The sequence below is a fragment of the Anguilla anguilla genome, chromosome 11, assembly GCF_013347855.1.
Source record: "Anguilla anguilla isolate fAngAng1 chromosome 11, fAngAng1.pri, whole genome shotgun sequence".
Taxonomy (NCBI): domain Eukaryota; kingdom Metazoa; phylum Chordata; class Actinopteri; order Anguilliformes; family Anguillidae; genus Anguilla; species Anguilla anguilla.
This window is the reverse complement of record NC_049211.1, coordinates 16,499,853-16,511,111: the sequence shown is the minus strand read 5'-3', so window position 1 is coordinate 16,511,111 and position 11,259 is coordinate 16,499,853. Positions and strand designations below refer to the sequence as shown.

General features: G+C 36.7%; 1 protein-coding gene across 4 annotated transcripts in view; it reads right to left on the bottom strand.

Annotated features, from left to right (window-relative positions):
* Positions 1-787: 787 nt before the first annotated feature.
* bsna (bassoon presynaptic cytomatrix protein a) overlaps positions 788-11,259 on the bottom strand; it is a 135,539-nt gene continuing 125,067 nt past the window's right edge. For all 4 annotated transcript variants that reach the window (XM_035383007.1, XM_035383004.1, XM_035383003.1 and 1 more), the window contains one exon: positions 788-6,986. The gene's annotated coding sequence lies outside the window, so the exon portion shown is untranslated. The remainder of the gene's footprint in view (positions 6,987-11,259) is intronic.

Genomic DNA, 11,259 nt, shown 5'->3' with positions numbered 1-11,259 from the left:
AAATGTGAGACAAGCATTGCTGTTTCTCTTGGTTAGATGTAGTTTCTGCCTTGCTGTTTCTTTGACTGTGGCATAGTGTGCTTGTTGAAACTTTGTGGTGACTACTCTGGTGGTGGCAATATGAGTGAGGTTTAGATTCAACAGGGCTAGTTGCAATCAAGCGTGGCTCTCTTCAATCAGCTGAAGCTAATTATAAATTAAATGTGGTTAATTGGTTGATTAAATAACTAAAGTGGCAATTACTTTTTCACACAGGTGATATGGGTGTTTGATAACTTTTCTTTATTAAATAATTTTTTTTTTTTTAAAGACTTGTGTTTACTCGGTTCCCCTATCCCTGTGCCTAATATTAAAATTTGTCTAAAGATCTGGAACCATTCAGAGTGACAAATATGCAATAATAGAAAAAATCAGGAAGGGGGAAAATACATTTTCACGACACTGTATATGTCATGGATCACAAAAACACAAATTACTTGTCTATTTTCCCCTATGCATTCTGCTGTGCATCCCCAAACTTCTGTGAGGCTGTTACTATGTAACTAGTTTATACATATAATCAATCTAGAATAGGAACATGGAAACAGAATAAATCACAAAGAGTTAATTGATTTGTTGTGGGATGTCAGTATGAACCACATTGCAAAAGCACATGTTCACATGCATTTCTATAACCATAATGTAGTTTTTGCTATTACAGAACATGTTGCAAAAATGGTACCTTGCATGCTTCATGGGACAAGATCATGTTTACTGCTGAAGAAAAATCATTTAGTGAAGAGGACAATATGTTTAATTTTCTTTATTCTTTTCCTGATGGAAATGTCTTGTCAGGTCATAATTTATCACATTACATGACATGATGCACCAAGTTTACTACAACTGTTAACAGGAATACACTGAAACATACACAAGGTTTTACAATGGATACATGAAGTTCAGCTCATTGCACTTACAACTGTGAATGCACTTTTTTAATTGTCAAGGTTTTTAATTTTTTTGTTGCGTTTTATTTGTATTATTATTATTTTTTTACAGATCTACATCCACCTCCAACCATTCCAGAAATTACATGGAAGCCAGGATTACTTTTTTGAAGGACGTTTTCTCATTTTACAAACACAACATGTATAGAAACTCTACACAGACCAGTATGTTTCTGAATACAATTTGTTTTCAACAGTCCGTACAAGCCAGCCACATACACAATGCTGCTTTTCGTTGATTTATTTTATTCACAAAAGCACAAATTGGCAGGTCAGCCACTGTGCGACACATAAGACTCCCCATGCCGGTGATCATTTTACAATTGAGATTTACACACTGTACAGATTTTTTTCAGTCATATTTGTTATTTACAGTGAAGATGGCTGCCTGTCATTCTCAATAAAGGGCTGAAGAGCTGGCGGCTGCTTTTGGTCATGCACTTGTTATTAAGTGGAAAGATAATATGGTTCCCTGATGGTGGTCTATGTGAGGAACAATATTTGTAGGCATTGCTTTTATCTGTATCTTCACCTTTATCTGTGATTCAGTATGCATAACCACCCCAGAGCAAGCAACAGGGAAAGGTAATTGTCACAGTTCAGACAGTGAATATGCTAATTAAAAGCACATATTTGGTTGGCATATAAAGACACGGGTGCGTATCTCGACAAATGCTGTCATCAAAAACCCATACAATCCAAAATAGATGTAGGACTGAATGGGAAAATGATCAAATGGCTTTCATAATTAACCAGTTTGTTATAAAGCCCTTACTATAATGCATAAAATCCTGTCAACCTGCTGTGGTGGATTTTTAAAATGTGCTTTCCTGAGGCAAAATGACAATACAATTGTCCTTCAGACAAAACATTGATTTGTATCACAGGTGATTAATATTGTTTTTGTTTTCAGAATTCCATTTCCCATCTCATATGTTATAAGTGTCAAGGGTTTTTATTGGCTGAGTGGCCATCTATGGACTATGATATCACCTCCTGAGGTAACCTGCACATCTGTTTAGTTTCCTGTGCTGACAGACCTGGGGCTGTTGACAAGCCAGACCAGACATTTCCTGCTTGAAGTTATAGACTATAAAGGTGCAAAAGTCACCAGTTTGCACATTCTGTGGGGCAAGAATTGTATATTGCACAGCCACATAAATAAAATATCTTTTCTTCCTGTATATATTTATTTCCATAGAGATACACTACTGTACCACATAGACTTTATTTTATTAATTTTAAATATACATATATAGTTATACTATTGATTTATATCTTAAAAATATCTTCCTCTTTATATGGATGTCTACATATAGAAAATAGTGTTAGCAATACAGGATGAATTATGAGGTAAGGGATGTTCACATTACAAATAAGTGATTGGTCTTGTATGTACTTTCTGTACAAGACTATAATAATGCAGGGGATTCATATCAAACCCACTTAATGGAAATTGCACATTTGTATTCCTTCTTTGAACACCTTTGTTAAACAACGGTCATCCAAATCACATCAGCAGTCATTTTATTTTTTGAATGAAGAATGTACTCTGTCAAACCAAATGTATTATCTCTCAGACATGATGGATGTTTTACTTCACGATGGATGTTTTCCTCCACATTCACTTAAAGATTGCATAGTCACATTGAATGGAAACTCTAGGGTATGTACAGTACTAACCCAGAGATAGATAAGGTTATGCAGTAAGAACACAAAAATGGAAATTACACATGGAAAATGTGTCTTGGAAAACTAATTCAGTAATCTTATGATCAATGTTCCATCCTGAAACCAGTTGGTGGTACGTTCAGATTCAAAACATACCAGACTTGCAAATTCTAAAGGTAGCCCCTGCCTATAATTAAATACATGTATTTAAGCACTGATCTCAGAGGGACGTCATACTATCCAGGAGGTGAATTGGTAGATTTGGCTGTTTTGCCAAAAGGTTGGGGATAAACCTTGACTATACGTAACATTCAATCAGTTTTTTGTATTTCTGAGGTTCAGCTAAAGAGAATACATTTTGTATTGCAACATTTATCTTTGCTTTAACAGAAATAATAGTGATGTATTGATGCTGTTGTACAGTTGCTGTATAAAAATATGCCAAATATATGGTACAAAACTCGGTAACAATATTAATAGAAATCACATGTAAATGAGGCTTTGAAGGCAAACATAGCATTGTGAATAAGATTACTGGTTTAAACATAAGGGATATCAATTCCAAGGCATCAGCATTTGAAATTCCTACTTTACTGTATGTGGCTGCTCAAATAATTTTTTTTCCAATGCTAATGACTGTGAATACAAATAAATATACCCTTGCTATTTAACAAGAGAAACGAATAGCAGCTAAAGACTACATAAAACACATTTGCTGGCTTGATTAATGTACTTTTCTGAACAACAGATTTTCTGTTATGGAGTGCATTCACTCATCAAACATATGTGAAATGATGGGGGTTTCTGGTACTGATTTAATTTTCAAACTGTGATCAACATTCCATTTCAACACTCTGTGAACACTAACACAAGGTTACTTTCCAATGATTGCATTAAATGATTTTTTTTTCTCACCAGATAACAAAAATGTAACATTGTTATTGTTCAGACTTACAGGGATATAATATAGCCTTAGCCAAATGTTAGATCCTGTATGTAAGTCTAGGAGAATCCTATTAGGCCATACAAAATCAAAGCAGTACCAACAAGCACAATTTCACTCACATCCCAAATGTTTATGTGTGGTATATGACACATGACTGGGAGATAAAACACTTCCTCTATTATACTGTAATAGAGGATGCAGAAGTATGTGAGGGATATATTGTGGAAATTGCCCAAAGATTGTTCAAAGAAGTATGGCTAATTATGAAAATATTAGCTTTGTTACATTTTGATGAGTAATTATAATGGTTGGTTGGCTTTTATAATTCTTATTTCCCTGTAATGTCTTCAGCAGCTCAAGTTTTTTCATTGAATAACAAGTGCATAAACTGGCAGCCAAGTACCGGAGAGCACAAATTACCCTGCAAACACAAACTGAATGAGGGCGTGCAAGAAGTCTTACTGTACCTAGCAACCCATGCTTGAAGCTACAAGATGAAGGACATTTATGACAGTCTACATAGTTAACCCTTTGGCAATGGGTCCCACATTAGGGAGTGATGGGGGCTTGAACATGCCACTAAGAGAAGAAATCAAATTCAATAATTCAATTCCATACATACAAGTAGCTAAATACAAATGAGTCTATCCATTTTCATTAATCGGGAACACAATTTTGCAGTATTATTTTTTAGACATTACATTGACTGTGGTATTATTTTTTTTTTCTCTTTATCTTTTCAAATATGAATCATTGCATAGAACATTTGAAATGGAAAATTTATTTCATCCACCCAATTTCGACTTCGTTTTGTTTTGTTTTTGGATGATTGGAAGCACACACAAAGGAAACACAACAATACACTGGTGACATGAGGTTTTGCCAGAGCATGCTAAATTCTCAGCAACCACAGATAGACAATATACATCAGATTTAGGGAACGTCGGGCAGGATATCCACAACACTGCAACAATACAGCAGGAATTAACCTGACCTGAGAGATTTCTGTGATTTCTGCAATTGAAATAATTTATTCTGTGCCACTGCCACTCCTGAGCAATCACAAGGACTTCAGCTCTCATTCCAGGAATGGCATACGTTCAGTATTGTGCTTAGCTCCAAATATAACTGAAATAGTGATTTTTGCGACTCACTGTCATTTTACTTTAGAAATTTCATTTTATTTGATGATTTTTTATCCCTTGTCCAATTGTTTTTTCCAGCCATGTGCATCGCAACATCTGCTATCGATTCAAGAGAGTGCAGACAATCACATGCTTTCATCCGAAATGTGATGTCAAGATGTTGCTTCTTTTCACACTGCAGTTCAAAAGTTGACCATATACAGACATGAGTCGCAGGAAGACAAGCAGTGTGTGCAGGCAGACTGTGGGTGCACAACTGACATGAGGGGGGGTTACTATTTGAGTCAAGAGACACAATCATCCCAGACAACCATATTCATCTTGCTGGGTGACACTACAGCCCTGGTACAGTCCAGATATGACATCAGACCAACCATGCTCTTTAACAGTGCCTTAACAGGATAAGCTACCCAACAACCCCTCGCAAATTAGTTTTAAAAATATAATTTCCAGAAAACTTTGTTTTTCGTTAAAATAATAAACCAATATTGACATGTCTTACACAAAGGAAGACTAGGTTCATTAAAATAATGTATACAGTTCAAGGATATATTTTCTTCTACAAATAAAGACTCTATTTACCTATATGGTCTAGCCTAGTTCTCTCTTTATTCGTTGTGGGTTTTTTTTGTTCTCACCCTCCTTTCAGTAGAATATTTCTTTCACTTGAAAATTTTGCATTGGTAGTTTTGTTTCGAAAATCCTGAAAAGCTGTATAGCAACATAAAAATCAAAACAACCCGCCATATTCAGTACCTCTCTGTTTTGTTGCAGTGTGTCAGGATAGGGCCTGTGGATGGAGCATGCCCTTCAGGGCAGTAGTAGGACTTTGCACAGTTCAGTTAATGACAGAGGCAACACATTCCTGGCCCCTTATTCCAAAACAATGCCCAATTGTGCTCTTGACTGACTGCCTTCTGCATGCTATTGCTTCTTTTAAGGAAAATATAAATGTTGCTAATAAATTAAATGATGATAATAATGTGCATGAAGACAATGGTAAAACAAATAATAAAATAATTATTAAACAAATTATTAAACAAAAATATAAAGAAATAATATTTGTATTCCTGGTGAAATAATAATATACATATGGTATACCTTGTACAAAAAAATGAAGTTGAAATAATATGGATTAGAAAAATAAAAATAAAGGTGGTATAAAAAAACATAACGATTAAGGCGTGGTGTTTCATTTGTGAAAGAAAATCAGGCAAACATAGAAAATAAATGCATAAATAAGACAAAAAAGGTAATAAAAGAAAATTAGAAACACTAAAAGCCCAAGGTTTTGGAATGATTTTGTAATGGCTTAGTAATGGCTAATAGAAAAATCTGGCCATGCTGCATTCTGTCTTCTTCTGTTTTCAGACGAGTAAGTCCTCAGTTGCGTGGCCATATTTTTTATTTTTTTATTCCTTCATACATATTTTCACTTCCACGGTCTTATGGCCTCCTTGATTTACATGATGAACAGTGTTAGGTCTTGGAAATAAAGTTACATGCACTCCAAATCCTAAATCCACATTACGCTTCTGGACACAAAAACAGTTCTGCATTCAAAAAAAGGGGAATTTCCATACTGGAATGTAAAGATAATAAAAAGAGAGCATATAATAGATATTTTTGTTATCATTTTTAAATCTTCATTTCTTTTCTCCCTCCTAAATGCCCTCAACTAAAAATGAAAAGGTCTTTTAGTACAAGAAAAACCTATGAAGCTTCTTTTTTTCTTTTAAACTTTTCCCAGAATAAGAAGAGATTGTGGTTAGTCATCTGAGCACATGCATTTGGAATCAAGGATCCTGATCTGCTGAGTCCCTTCTCTCAGGTTGTTATGTGCTTCCAGTGAGGTATCGCCACATAGCAAGAAAAGCCAAACAGACTGGCAGATTAGATTCCATTTGGATGGAGGATTCACAAAACACTCTGCATTTTCAGCATCCAAGTGCTTGCCTCATTCCTTTTTTGTAACTCCAACTGGCTGTTTGAGCGAGCTGCCTGACTAGGGCATCAGAGACTGGTTTTTCAGAGCAGGTTTCACCTTCAGATGCATGTCTTCTGGGCTATCCATAACCATCTAGGGGTTAAGGGTCAGGGTCTCTGAACTTAGCTGGGGAGATGGTCAATGCGCTGGTCAGCTCAACAATACATGTATAATCCTCTCTCATATGGACCAGGGGTTTTCAATTGTGAGGGTATATCCACACCAGTGTGTAAACGGTCCTCATGGCCAATCTGGAAAAAAAGTGTATGAATATAATTGAAAGTTGTACAACATGTCAACATGTCAAAGGCATATTTACTGGTGCAGTATAAATTATCTCATAAAAAACACGTTTTCAACGTACAAAAATGCCAAGTTACTAAAAAGTATTGATATCAAAATGACGCCAAGTTACGATACTACAAACAATATAGGCTATCTTGCCTCACCGAAATGACATAAGATGTATCTCAAAGCAATGCTACCCAATATTTCCTCAGTTCTTTCAAGTCACTTGGCCCTGTGTATAAGCATGCACTACATGAACAGGCCAAATATATGTGTGGATGGCTCTCTCACAGTCAAGATTGATTGAATAGGTGTGTGTATGTCCAATTTGTATTGGTATGTAGGCCTATGTATTTCGCTGCCCAGGCTTTCTGTTGCGTGAATGATAGTATGTTTCTTGGTACAAGTGTGTTCGTGAATGTGAATGTAAGATGCTGCCAGGGAAATGTCCCCATGCGGATAAAGAAGTTCTCTATGTATGTATGTACAATATGTGTTTTACATGCAGTATTTATTGTACGTAGCAAATATACAATAACTTGCAGATGTACTCAAATTCAGTTCAGAAGCAAGTATAAACATGTTTTCTGGAGAAATGTGCTTCCTGTCGTTGCTCAGCAGCAGTTCTGTACATTAATGAATTTATACATTAATTTCAATGTACAATGTTCAATGTGTTCCATGAGGCAATTCGAAATATTTGTCTCTTTGATCTGACAGAAAGTTTGCATGATATTGTGAAATGGTAAGATTAGAAAACACAGGGCCAAGTGACTTGAAAGAACTGAGGAAATATTGGGTAGCATTGCTTTGAGATACATCTTATGTCATTTCGGTGAGGCAAGATAGCCTATATTGTTTGTAGTATCGTAACTTGGCGTCATTTTGATATCAATACTTTTTAGTAACTTGGCATTTTTGTACGTTGAAAACGTGTTTTTTATGAGATATCAGTTCTTTTTGCAAAGCGTTTTATTATGAGAGTGAGAAATGCGACCCTGCAAGAAACGGTTGTGGATTATGGCTATCGTTGTGTGAATCTGTACAGTCTGATGAGCGTGTACCGTTCAGCAGTTTCGGTTTGCTATATATGTAAAACAGTGTCTGTGAGAAAGGATGCAATGGCGTAAGCGTAAACGCATCAGAAACGCAGATGGAATATGGTATGTACTCACGGATTTGACGTCCATCCAACGAGCCTTGACTGACAAAATAATCAACACGCCCGTAGAATTATAACTCCCTAGGTCGCAACTTGTGTAGCCTTCTGTCCTGCTCCGTTGTCTGTTATTTCGTGGAGATGCACTATTAGTGTTTGTAAGGTTTATCCTTCTGTCCTGCTCCATTGTCTGTTATTTCGTGGAGATGCACTTTTAGTGTTTGTAAGGTTTATAAGGCATTTTGATAGGCTAATCTGCAGGTAGGAATCCTCTTCGCCGTTTTGCTAAACTAGAACCGGAAAACATGATAGTGGAGAATAGGAGCAGACGCATATGTCCCAGCAGGCTTTGCATATGAGAGAATAACAACAGTGTGGGAGAAATTAAAATGAAATTACGAAATTCCGTAGTTGAAACAATATGTTTTTAGCAGAATGGGCATGTAGGTGAAGGTTGACATGATCACGGAGTATAGTGCGAAGTAAATGGAGTGACCATGAGCGAGCTTATATTCCTTATCAAATGGTATATATAACAGTCGGTATTGAACATTGGTTGTTGAAGTGGAGGGTCAAATAACATTGCACACATTATTTACCTGTAATGTAATCTATTGCACGAATGTGTTTTTCTCATGTCCAGTGCTAGTAGTTATACTTATGAGTGAATCATGATTTTAAATGTAATGTTTTAATGCGGAGTTGCAGAACGTACATACGTAGTAATTGTGTGTAGCCTATGTGGCTAGATAGAGAACAGGGCGAGATAACATGGATGTAGAAACGTGGCGTTTGCTGATATTAAGGTTTTGTACAGTAGCCAAGTGAAGAAATATAGTTAGTAGAAATGGCACAGTGGTGAACCGGTGTAACTTTTAAATAAAAGGAATACATTTGCGTCATGAAATGCATATGGGTGGCCGTGAGTGAGTGAGGTTTACCAGTCTGTGACTTCGTTAGCTAATGCCATAGCTATGCAATGCGTGAAATATCATTAGCGAACCTGCCGGTAGTTTTAAAGAAGAACACAAGCCAGTAAGCACAGAAGAGCTTCAGTTGAATCCATATGGCTTAGCAATATTGTAGCCGGTCAATAACTGAACGTACAGACGGTAAGTCATAATGCATATATCTTAGCAATATTGTAGCCGGTTAATAACTGAACGGTCAACGGCGGGTAGAAATGGTGCAAAAGCAATAATTAAGAAGTAGTAGACAATTATTAGTGAGGATCGAAGCAGGTTAAAGAAACGTGTTTCAAGCTGGGCTTGAACATACGACCCAGTGTTATCAAGCCTGTAACCTTACCCACTAGGCCACGGATGGATTAGCTGTTCAAATTGCGGAGTTGCAGAATGTACACAAGTAGTAATTGTTTGTAGCGTATGTGGCTATAGATAGAGAACAGAGCGAGGTAACATGAATGTAGAAATAGAAGCGTGGCGTTTGCTTATATGAAAGTTTTGTACGGTAGCCAAGTGAAGAAATATAGTTAATAGAAATGGCACAGTGGTGAACTGGTGTAACTTTTTAATGAAAGGAATACATTTGCCGTGACTTCGTTAGCTAATGCCATAGCTATGCAATGCGTGAAATATCATTAGCAAACCTGCCGGTGGTTTTAAAGAACACAGGCCAGTAAGCACAGAAGAGCTCCCGTTGAATCCATGTGGCTTAGCAATATTGTAGCCGGTTAATAACTGAACGGTGAACGGCGGGTAAATATGGTGCAAAAGCAATAATTGATAAGTAGGCTAGTAGACAATTATTAGTGAGGGTTGAAGCAGGTTAAAGAAATGTGTTCTAAGCTGGGCTTGAACCTCCGACCCCATGTTCCCAAGACTGTAACCTTACCCACTAGGCCACAGGTGGACTAGCTGTTTAAACGGGAAATGTTTCAGAATACAAATGTATGGGTATTTTGCGTGTGTATGCGCGTTTTTGATTGGGTCGTGTAGGGCAGATTTGGCTGGTGTTAGTGAAATGTCCAATGGGGAGACATGTTGTTAGTGGGATAGGCGGCAGGAAAAATAAGAATGAGAAGAAGAAGAAGAAGAAGAAGAAGAAGAAGAAGAAGAAGAAGAAGAAGGAGAAAACGCAAAATCCCCTTAGTTTGGGGCTTTATTGTGTGGACATGTGAAGTTGTTTATGAATTCTGTCTGTTGAAATGGGGTCAGAATGTACAGAATTTAATGTTTTTAAGGGCTGAGTGTCTGTGGCTGTTGTGGTTATTTCTGTGGGGAACCCTGAAAAGTGCCAAACTCTCGGTGCTGTATAGGTATGGGGGCATGCCCCCGCCAAGGCGTAACTTGGCGGGATGGCATACCTGCCATCCCAATATCAACAAGACACATCTACAATAGTACCATGCGTTAAAAACTGTTCATTATTTCCATAATATGCACAAATGTACAATTTACATGTTTTAATCAAACCTGGTTGGAATGAGAACCTACAGAAACTGTAGCTCATAAGTACTATGGAGAGTGCTGAAGGTTTTTACAGGAAGTCTGATTTACAGGAAGACAGGAATAGTTACAGTGCATGTGGTACAGTACAGAACATGAGGTTATGTCTACCAACTGTCATTATATTTTTATTGGTACTGTTTTTATAAAGGGGGAGGGCTGGTCTGATATTTTTTTTTCTAAAATGTTATTGTATCAGCTCAAGAATTAAAATGTAAACTCTGAAAAGCAAAGCTGCCTCCAATGATAACGTCAAAGGAATCATTAAATTGCTAAATCAATTAATAAAATGAGCACTTACAAAACCTCACAAAATATGTATACAGTACATCTTACAACATCACTTAAAATATCACTTACAACCCCTAATACGATATTAAAAATTTTAAGAATGCAAAACTGTTTTATTTTACCCTGGAAAATAGCATGCATATGTGAAATATAAACCTCACTCAATAAAAATAAAATACAATAAATAATCATGAAACAGTTTTGTTTAAACACACTGCAAACAAGACCAGGTCAAAACCTAGTATATGGCTGGACCTAATACACTTCATCCGGCCGACCAATGGTGTAGCTTCATCACTCACTCAGTCACTCAGTCAC